Here is a 10124-nt window from a genome sequence, read left to right as displayed (position 1 = left end):
GTGTCCTCAAACATGACAGGTACTATGTAAGACACCTAAAATTGGATCCCTGTGATCACAGTGCTTGGTATAGCAAGGCAGAGGTACTACGTTGGTGCTCCACAGACAGGGGAGAAGAGAGGGAAGCCCCATCCACATGAATCAACAAACATGCATATCAGGGGCATAACTAAGTGTTACGTGGAGAGAGGGTGTGAAAAGAGGTGAAGAGAAAGAAAAAGCCAAGAAGGTTAACACATTTGGTGGGTCTTCACCAGCCGGGAAGCTTATGTCTGAATTTCTTTCCTTTTTAAGGATGAATAATATTCCTTTGTATGTATATATCACATTTTGCTTATCTATTTATCCACCAATGGACACTTGAGTTGATTCTACCATTGCTATTGTAAATAACACTGCTATAGACATTTTAGTGTACAGTATCTCTTCAAATCCCTGTTTTCAATTCTTTGGGGTATATACCCAAGAAGTAAGATTACTGGATCACATGGTAATTCTTTTTGCACACTTCATGCCAAGTGCAGAACCCGACGTGGGGTTTGATCTCACAACCTTGAGATCATGACCTGAGCCGAAACCAAGATTTGGATGCTTAACTGACTGAGCCACCCAGGCGCCCCTCACATGGTAATTCTATGTTTAATTTTTTGAGGAACTGCCATACTGTTTTCTATACTGGCTACACCATTTTACATTCCCACCACAAGTGCACAAGAGTTCTAGTTTTTCCAGATCCTCACCAACACTCGTTATTTCCTGTCCCCCCTCCCCTTTCTTTTTAAGACTTATTTATTTGGGGGAGAGAGAGAGAGAACCGGCAGGAGGGGCAGAGGGAGAAGGAGAAAGAATCTCAAGGCTAGATCCCAGGACCCGAGATCATGACCCGAGCTAAAACCAAGAGTGGACACTCAACCCACTGCACCACCCAGGTGTCCCTGTTTTTTCCCTTAATAATAGCCATCTTAATGGTTCCTGATCTCTTTAAAGTTATTTTTATTTAATTGCATTTGCACAAATATATAACTATATTCTTTTTTAAAGATTTTATTTATTTATTTGACAGAGACAGAGATAGCGAGAGCAGGAACACAAGCAGTGGGAGTGGGAGAGGGAGAAGCAGGCTTCCCCCTGAGGAGGGAGCCTGATGTGGGACTCGATCCCAGGACCCGGGGATCATGACCTGAGCCGAAGGCAGACGCTTAACGACTGAGCCACCCAGGCGCCCATAACTATATTCTTGATATGGAAAGTTCAAATAATGGTGTGCCTGGGTGGCTCAGCTGGTTAAGCATCTGCCTTCGGCTCAGGTCGTGATCTTAGGGTCCTGGGTTAGAGCCCTGCTCAGTGCAGAGTCTGCTTCTCCCTCTCCCTTTGCCCCTCCCCCTGGCTTGTGCACTCTCTCAAAGAAATAAAATCTTTTTAAAAAGTTCAAATAAAACACAGAAAACCCTGAGACCCACTTCAGTGTCATAGAATTATTTTTTCCTATGGCTCCAGAATACACACATCCCTTGAGGACTCATGTGCTCATTATTTACACACTAACATTCACTCCCTTAGTATTTCTAGTCCTACTTCCTTCTTTTTTTTTCCAGTAACCATCAGAACTTATTCTAAGAAACTAGTCTCTAGGGAGTAGTGGGCCTTAAAATGTTACCCAAAGTTTACCATCAACAGGGGAGGAGCATGGTCAGTTTCTTGTTTTATTTTTATATATTTTTAAAGATTTTATTTATTTGAAAGAGCACAAGCAGGGGGAGAGAAAGGAAGGACAAGCCCACTCCCCACTGAGCAGGGGGGCAGGGTGGGTGGGACGCTAGATCTCAGACCCGTAGATCATCATCGCAGCTGTCTAAGTCACCCAGGCGCTCTTAAGTAAAAGTTTTATAACGATCCTGGCTCCCTCCATGACTTGACCTTGTTGCAGTGTCCCCGGAGAATTCAACCCTTGCTCCTTCGTGTAAGTACAACATCCCAGGTTCACCTAGGTGGCTCAGTCATTAAACGTCTACAATGGGCAATGGGCTCGGCGCTTCTTCCCCTTCTCACGCCCCCTGCTGCTATCTCCATCAAATAAAGTCTTTAAAAAAAAAAACAAAACCCAATACCCCTAGAACAGTAGAATTTCTCTAGTTAAAAGTGGGTAACAATAATGAAACCTATAGGAACAAGAACTCCAATTCTATCTTTAAAAAACATTTATCAGGGGAAAGCGCGAACGCAGTCCCCCACTACCACAAATTATGCAGTCGAGTTTCCCACATTTGGGGAAATCGCAGGGGTCAGCACATCCGGAGTGCAATGGATGAGCCTCGCCCTGGGAAAACCACCTTCGTGATCATGGTATCTCCCCTGCCAGGTAAGTATGAGTTGCAAAGCCTGTCTGGCACTCTACCCTCGTCCTCAACACACTATACAGTCATGGTCAATTATATTACGAGTTCTTTAAGCCTTCGGTTCCAAACTGCAAGGTTATTCACATGACACTGACCCGAGCACACCAGTGGATATGTAGTGGAAACTCTGCCTCGTGAAGAATGAACTCGAACACGGAGTCACCGTGCCCTTCATCTCCATATGCCCGCCTCTTGTCACTTGTCGTCACTCTTGACGTCACTTTGCTTGTTGGAGAAACGGATAAATTCGTTCTAGCTATGCTTCGCAACGATTTAAAAGACAGTCACGACAGGTGTAGCTGGGGGCAGGGAGGTTTAAAATTCTTTGCCTTCTCCGGCGGTACGCAAAAGTTCCGGCGTGCATTTGTTACGAGTCTGAATTCTGCGCTGCAGGACAGGGCAATTTGGAAGGCAGTGGCCTGCAGCTGGCGGAGGCCAGTGTGACAGCACAGTCCGTTACGCTGGTCTGAATCACTGTTCCTCTCTGGGACTAGGCATACCCTCAGTCTCTCTCAGCCTCCATTTCCCTAAATTGTAAAGAAAAAATACTGCCTGCCTACCTCACAAGGTTTCTGTGAGGACGGAATAAGGCTGCAGGTGAAATGCAGCCTCGAGCCCCTCCACCCCCACCCAGCCACGCTCCAGGACAGGCGCCTTGTGTAATTGGGAAATCAAAGCTGGCTTCGCCGAGATTCGAGTCTGCAGTTTTTGGCACAAGGGGAAGGGGCATCCGGCCTGGATTTGGTAACAAACCGAGTGCCCCTCCCTTCTTTTTAGACAACAAAAACAGAGAACACTTCAGGGTTGTTTTGTTTGTCTGTTTTTGTTTGTTTCCCCCCCCCCTTTCTGCCCTTGCTGGCTAGGTGCTCTAGGCAAAACAACGATGTTTGCAGGAACTGTGTATCAAAGGCTTTGATCGTGTAGAGGCAAAATTTTACCTCTGCCCTGATAGCATCTCTGGCTGGGCATGAGAATTAAATTGGCGTCCACAGTTTAACAGGATAAAAGCATAAAAAATTTAACATAAATTTACCTAACACAGAAGCTCTTAAAAGGAAGTGAAGACCCAAAGAAATGGCAAAACTAAATGCTTTCATATTAGGTTGAACAAAGAGAGACAATTGTTTTGTTTTTTTCTTTTCTTTTTTTTATTTTGAGGCAGTTGTGGAAAAGTAACATATATGGGGACTTTACATAGACATGAATTCTTTTTAACAAGGTGTGTACAGGGGCGACTGAGTGGCTCAGTCGTTAAGCGTCTGCCTTTGGCTCAGGTCATGATCCCAGGGTCCTGGGATCGAGCCCCGCATCGGGCTCGCTGCTCGGCGGGGAGCCTGCTTCTCCCTCTCCCTCTGTCTGCTGCTCTGCCTACTTGTGCTCTCTCTCTATCTCTGTTAAATAAATAAATAAAAATCTTTATAAAAAAAAAAGGTGTGTACAAAATTCTCTCAGTTTTGACTCCCTTTCTCTGGGAACATTTCTTTTCCCCTGGTATAGGGAGAACATTTTTTACATGGCAATTTTATCTCCTGATTTCAGGAAGAAAAGGGTAGATCAGGACCTACCCTTATATCTGCTGTTTTTCAAGTGCTTTTAGCTCAAAGGAATCCTTGTGCCAAAGTGGCATATTTGGGGGTGGCATATTCTGCTACCCTTCAACGGTATTTCCCTCTTAGAACGTATGATTTTTGAAGTCATCTCTGAGCACAACGTGCGGCTTGAACTCACAACCCCCAAATCACAGTCTCATGCTCTACCAACTGAGCCAGCCAGGCACCCCAGAACATGTGATTTTTAAAAAAGCTTTGCTTTAGGATGCCTGGTGGCTCAGTCGGTAAGTGTCTGCCCTGGGCTCTGGTTGTGATCCCAGGGTCCTGGGATTGAGTCCCGTGTCTGGCTCCCTGCTCAGCGGAGAATCTGCTTCTCCCTCTCCCTTTTCCCCTCTGCCCTGCTTGTTCTCTCTCTCGCTTCTCTCTCAAATAAATAAATAAATACAATCTTTTTTTTTAAAAAAAAAGCTTTGCTTTATTTACATTTTTTAGGGCATTTATGTCCCTTACAGATAATTTGGAAAAGGCAGAAAAGTATTTTTAAAACATTAAACCACATCCTGCTATACAATTACGACTGTTAACACTCTGATATTAAACATGGTAATATCAATATGAATATATATTTTAATAGGATTATACTTCACATGCTGCTTTATGTTTTTCACTCCTTTTGCTATATACATTGGGTCACAGATAACTGTATAATCAATATTCTATTGCTTCTAGTTTACTGCCACTGTTCATATACATGAACAGCCTTGTCGATATATCTTTGTAAGTAAGTGATGATTTCTTGGGGTTATTTTTATTTACTTATTTAATTTAAAAAATGTTTTTAAGTAAACTGTACACCAACGTGGAGCTCAAACTCACGACCCCGAGATCAAGAGTCGCATGCCCTACCAACTGAGCCTGCCAGGCATCCCTCTTGGGGTAATTTTTAGTATTTTTCCCCTGTTATTTTACAGTCATCTTAAGAAGTGCCTTAAGTTATTGTGGGAGGGGAGGGTAGAGGTGACATATGATACATATTTTTAAGTTCTTTAAAAACTTTTCCCTGATTTCTTTTATCTTTCAAAGTCTAGATCTCTAATTTTAGGGCTCATAGTTAATTATAAAAATAACTTCAAGTTTGTTAAGAATAAGAGGAAAGTCTAAATTGTATAATGTAGCATGCCATAAAAGCAGCATACAAAATTGAATATATACTATAATTAAAACTATTTCTAAACAGTATTTAAGGACTTAAGGGAAATACACCAAAATGCAAACTAACATAATTATGTCAGTGTCAACAAAGAACTCTGAACTGTGGACTAATGTTTTTTCCTCTAAATATTATGTAACACAACTACAATATTACTTGTATTAAAAAAAAAAAAGTTAACCCTAATTATATACATCTAGTACCAAAAAACGTTCATGCTTTTGACCTAGAAATTTCTTTTAATTTACCTAAAGGAAGTAATTCTAGAGAATGACAATGTCCTATGTACAAAGGTGTTCATCATAGATTTACTTACAATTGCAAAAACCAAAATCACCCAAAAACCTTAGCTATCAAAACAATAGGGAAATGAAGTATTAAGCAAACATAATAGTAAATAATAAGAATATATATAATATATAACAAGAATAATAACATGGAAAAAATTTATATATAAGGTAGAGAAAAAGAGGATATGAAATGGTATGTATACCATGACTACAATTTTGTAAAATTTTGTATCTTAAAGAAAATTACTGGAAGGAAATGCACTTAGAGGACCTAAATTTTACTGGTTGTGAGATACAGGTTACAGAATTTTAATAGTATTGTTAGACTGTTTTTTCTTCATAATAAGGAGACCAAATCCTGGTTGAACCATCATGGGGTATTTTGCATAGTATTTAAAGTTTTGAACACTAGGTTTAGCATTGAATAGTTTTAGGTTCAAATTGTAATTTCACCATATTTTAGCTATTAGTGCTTTAATATACCGTCTAGGAATGATAATTATCAGTGTTAATTTATACATACATAGAGAATAAAACAACCAATTATAACAACCAACTAAATCAAAAGCCCCAAATAAGCCAAGATGGAGAAACACAACCTCTCCCTCAGTACAGTGAATATCGGGAGAGTTCCCAAATACCTGGGGAAGGGCATTACTGGCACACCTACCAGTCTCTTTCAGATCATGGCTGCCCCACCAACTCAGAGGTTCTGTTCCAACAGACATGCCCCTCAGTGAGTCTCACCCCCATCTCTGAATTTTCCACCCATTTCTTAGCCCATGGGGATTAGGGAAGGACTGATATGTAGAAATATAATGAGGGCGGCATGTATATTCAATTTTTATTTATTTGTATATTCAATTTTTAAAAAGCTGAGTTTTTAAGTTCATAAGGCAGATGTGACTGACAAGAAGTTGTCCATAGTGCCAAAAAACTGAATCTAATCCACTACCAGGAAAGCATGAGTAACTCTCTACAACCACTCTACAAGCACCCTGGGTTGCAGGTAGCTGAACCCATTCACTCCTGACACACATTGGCCCTGTCTCTGCAATATAAACCACAGTCATGCTATTTAGACATTTGCTAGATAACCTCATCCACACAGTGTGTCCCAGCCCACTTCAGTCATATAATATCATTTCATTATTGAACTACCTTCCTAATTTCATTCCAGGAGTTTTGACTTCACAGAAGGAAGGTAAAATTTTGGCTGTTTTCATGGTATCCATGAATGCCAGGCTGGCCACAGCCCTGAGACCTCTAGAACTATTTGTGTCCCCCACAGATTTGATTTCACAGGTACTCAGACTTTTTGCTATTCTGAGGGCCATATTGTCTACTCTAGTCTCTTCGGCATTCACCAAGTATTTTCTAATTTCTTTGAGTGCTGCTAATGATTAAAAAAAACAACTTATTCTCAAGTCATTTTTATGTATGTAGTGCACACTTCTCACAGCCACCTAAACTTCTAAGATGGCAGCCACTAGCTTAAGCACTAAGAGAAATAATGCAGAGATAGATTCTGCCTACAATAATAATACATTATATGTTAAAAAAAAAAAAGAAGAAGAAGAAGAAGATAGCAGGAGGGGAAGAATGAAGGGGGGGAAATTGGAGGGGGAGACGAACCATGAGAGACGATGGACTCTGAAAAACAAACTGAGGGTTCTAGAGCGGATGGGGTGGGAGGATGGGTTAGCCTGGTGATGGGTATTAAAGAGGGCACGTTCTGCACGGAGCAGTGGGTGTTATACGCAAATAATGAATCATGGAACACTACATCAAAAACTAATGATGTAATGTATGGTGATCATAAAAAAAAAAGAATTAAAAAAATAAAAATTAAAAATAAAAAAAAAGATCACAACCTGTGGGGAAAACAGACCTGCCTGCCAGAACTATACAAAAAGTGGTGAGAACTAATAAAAAAGTCAGGTTCAGTCAGGACCACCTAATGATTTTGAAGGGCCTACACACTTTTTCCTTCGTGGGCCCCTTCCTCCATTAAAAAAATAAAAATAAAAAATAATAATAAATAAAATTCGTGACTGCACTGATAACATAAATATATTATTATATATGACATTTCCTTTTTTTTTTTTTTTTAAGTAAACTCTACTCCCAACATGGGGCTCTGAACTCATGAATCCAAGATCAAGAGTTGCATACTCTGCTGCTGAGCCAGCCAAGCACCCCCTATATGACATTCTCTTTTTTCTTTTCTTTTTTAAAGATTTTATTTATTTGAGAGAGAGAGCACGAGCAGGGAGAGGAAGCAGCAGACTCCCTGGACTCCTGGCTTGATCCCAGGACCCTGAGATCATGACCTGAGCCAAAGGCAGACCTGAGCCAAAGGCAGACCCTTAACCGACTGAGCCACCCACCCAGGCACCCCTATGACATTTTCTTCCACCGAAAAATTTTTTCTTTGATTTTAAAAGTGCTTTAAGCACCCTGCCTACAGTACCTAAATGTTTAAATCAATCCTGAATTCAATGGTGGTTTGCGTGGACACCAGATAGCTTTACAAGAGAAAGTTGAATGTTGAAGTAATGCACTCTTTGACATAGTGAAGAAAAACCAGTCATCCCAAAGATGGAGCAAAGCCTTCCTAGAACTTCAAAATAAGGGAGAAACACCAACCACTAAAACATAAAATGAGTATACTTACACTCTAATAATGACAACGCTTAAGACCAGAAAACAGTTTAAGTAACAAAGTTCTTAATCCCACATAACCAAAATATCGTTAACCAACAAAAAAAAAACCCTGGAAAGTAACACAAAATCAACCTGCCTGTTTTTTGAAACACATTTGTACAGGGGAAAGCGCGAACGCAGTCCCCCACTACCACAAATTATGCAGTCGAGTTTCCCACATTTGGGGAAATCGCAGGGGTCAGCACATCCGGAGTGCAATGGATGAGCCTCGCCCTAGGAAAACCACCTTCATGATCATGGTATCTCCCCTGCCAGGTAAGTATGATTTAAAAGTGAACACAGCAATGCCCGCTGCTGTGCACACCATTCTAAGGTTGGGGTCACTCCTGAAATAACTCTAAATGGCCTTTATCTACAAATAGCGACACTCAACACCAAATTTTCGTACTATGTATCTTAGTATTGGAAACAGCAGATAATCATACACATCCTTCCAGGGAAACACAGTTCCAAAAGGCCCTGAGTCTTAAATCTACATACCCCACCTCCCGGCATAACGTCACACGCGCTCGGCCCGGCAGAGCCCGCAGCTGCGCCCCCTTGAGGCTGGCTTCGCAGACCTGTTCCTCCTCCCATTTGCCCCAACCTGTTTCCTGACAGAAATCCATCCCTCTCCCAACTTTTGGCATAGCTGAAGGTCTTCAGATCTCCCTATGTAAAGTACTCTTCAGCAAACAAACACGAGCTTTTAACCGCAAGCCAGCTTGGCTTCAGGCTTTCCGGGGATACTAATGCATCACACCAGTCCAGCACCATTTCCTCCTATTCCAGGAACTGGAGAAACAAGGGTGTCCAGGAGAAACTCCTGGCTGGCTACGTGTTAGCAGGGTGTATTGCAGAGTAAGGGTTTTGGAATCCAAGATCTTGACTGCAATTCAGTGTACACACTGCCCACGACTCTAAATAAGCTTCTAGCCTCTGAATCTCTTCCTCAGTTTGTGCAGAATGGGGAAGAACTATGCAGTCAGACCTCCACCCAGCTCAGGCCCCAGGCTTTGTCTCCTACCCCTCCCTGTCCATGGTCTGTTAATAACACCTAGCCCCTAAGGATGGACTGCTTTCCTTGAGAGCAACCTAGCCTGTGCCTATATTGCTGCCTTACTTTCTCTCTGCCTGGAATTCAGTTACCTCATCCATTAGACTGTGGGCCTCTAGAGCAGGGTTTTTCTTGTTTGTTTCTTTTAAAATAGTCAAGACAACACAACGTATAATTATTACATATATTATTTTACCAACTAATTTTATTCTCTCATTAAAAATATGTAGGAAGCAGGATTTTAAATTTCTGCATCTCTGGAGCTCTCTGGAAAAGCTCAGATGAAAACTTAAAACATTTACTGAAAAGAGAATGTACATACATTCCAAAGGCTGAATGCTGAGACCTCCCTCTCATATTCCATTTGGTTTCCAGGACCCTAGCAACCAAGCCTTTACCTTCCAGGATACTGGAAGTTTCCTCTGAAGAATGTGATCACCATAAAACAAAGTCCCAAAAATGTCAGCCATGGGCTTTCAGAAAGACTACTATGCAGATTATTCTGCAGGGTACCAAACACCTCACCTTGGCCCTCGGAGCTTCCAATCAACTTGTTAATATAATTTTAAATTTCTGCATGACCGTCCATCTTATGAATGGCTCATTATTTATAAAATTGTTCCCCTGTTGCTGGACACTTAGGTTGCTTCAGTTTTTCACTACACTAAATTCTGGGTGATGGGCAGAGATGGTATACTGAACATCTATAAATAATCAAGGAACACTGAACCACCAAGGATGACCAGACGTCGACAAACGCCTCCAACATGAAAGCTAGTAGCTAAACCAACCAAAAGACAATTTGGAGGAAACAGGTTATACAAAGGGAAGAAAACTAAAAACAAAAATAAAAACTATCATTAAAATACTCAGATAGGGACGCCTGGGCGGCTCAGATGGTTAGACATCTGCCTT

At 41.3% G+C, this 10124-nt stretch overlaps 2 non-coding genes across 2 annotated transcripts; both read right to left on the bottom strand.

Moving 5' to 3' along the window:
* Window positions 1-2203: 2203 nt before the first annotated feature.
* On the bottom strand, window positions 2204-2367 carry LOC123326803. The gene has a single exon (XR_006541344.1). It is a non-coding gene; the product is annotated as a U1 spliceosomal RNA (small nuclear RNA).
* A 5905-nt stretch (window positions 2368-8272) lies between these two features.
* LOC123326804 lies at window positions 8273-8436 on the bottom strand. The gene has a single exon (XR_006541345.1). It is a non-coding gene; the product is annotated as a U1 spliceosomal RNA (small nuclear RNA).
* Window positions 8437-10124: the final 1688 nt, after the last annotated feature.

The sequence above is a fragment of the Neomonachus schauinslandi genome, chromosome 15, assembly GCF_002201575.2.
Source record: "Neomonachus schauinslandi chromosome 15, ASM220157v2, whole genome shotgun sequence".
Classification (NCBI taxonomy): domain Eukaryota; kingdom Metazoa; phylum Chordata; class Mammalia; order Carnivora; family Phocidae; genus Neomonachus; species Neomonachus schauinslandi.
The sequence above is the reverse complement of the archived record's forward strand: the minus strand, read 5'-3'. Positions and strand labels throughout refer to the sequence as shown.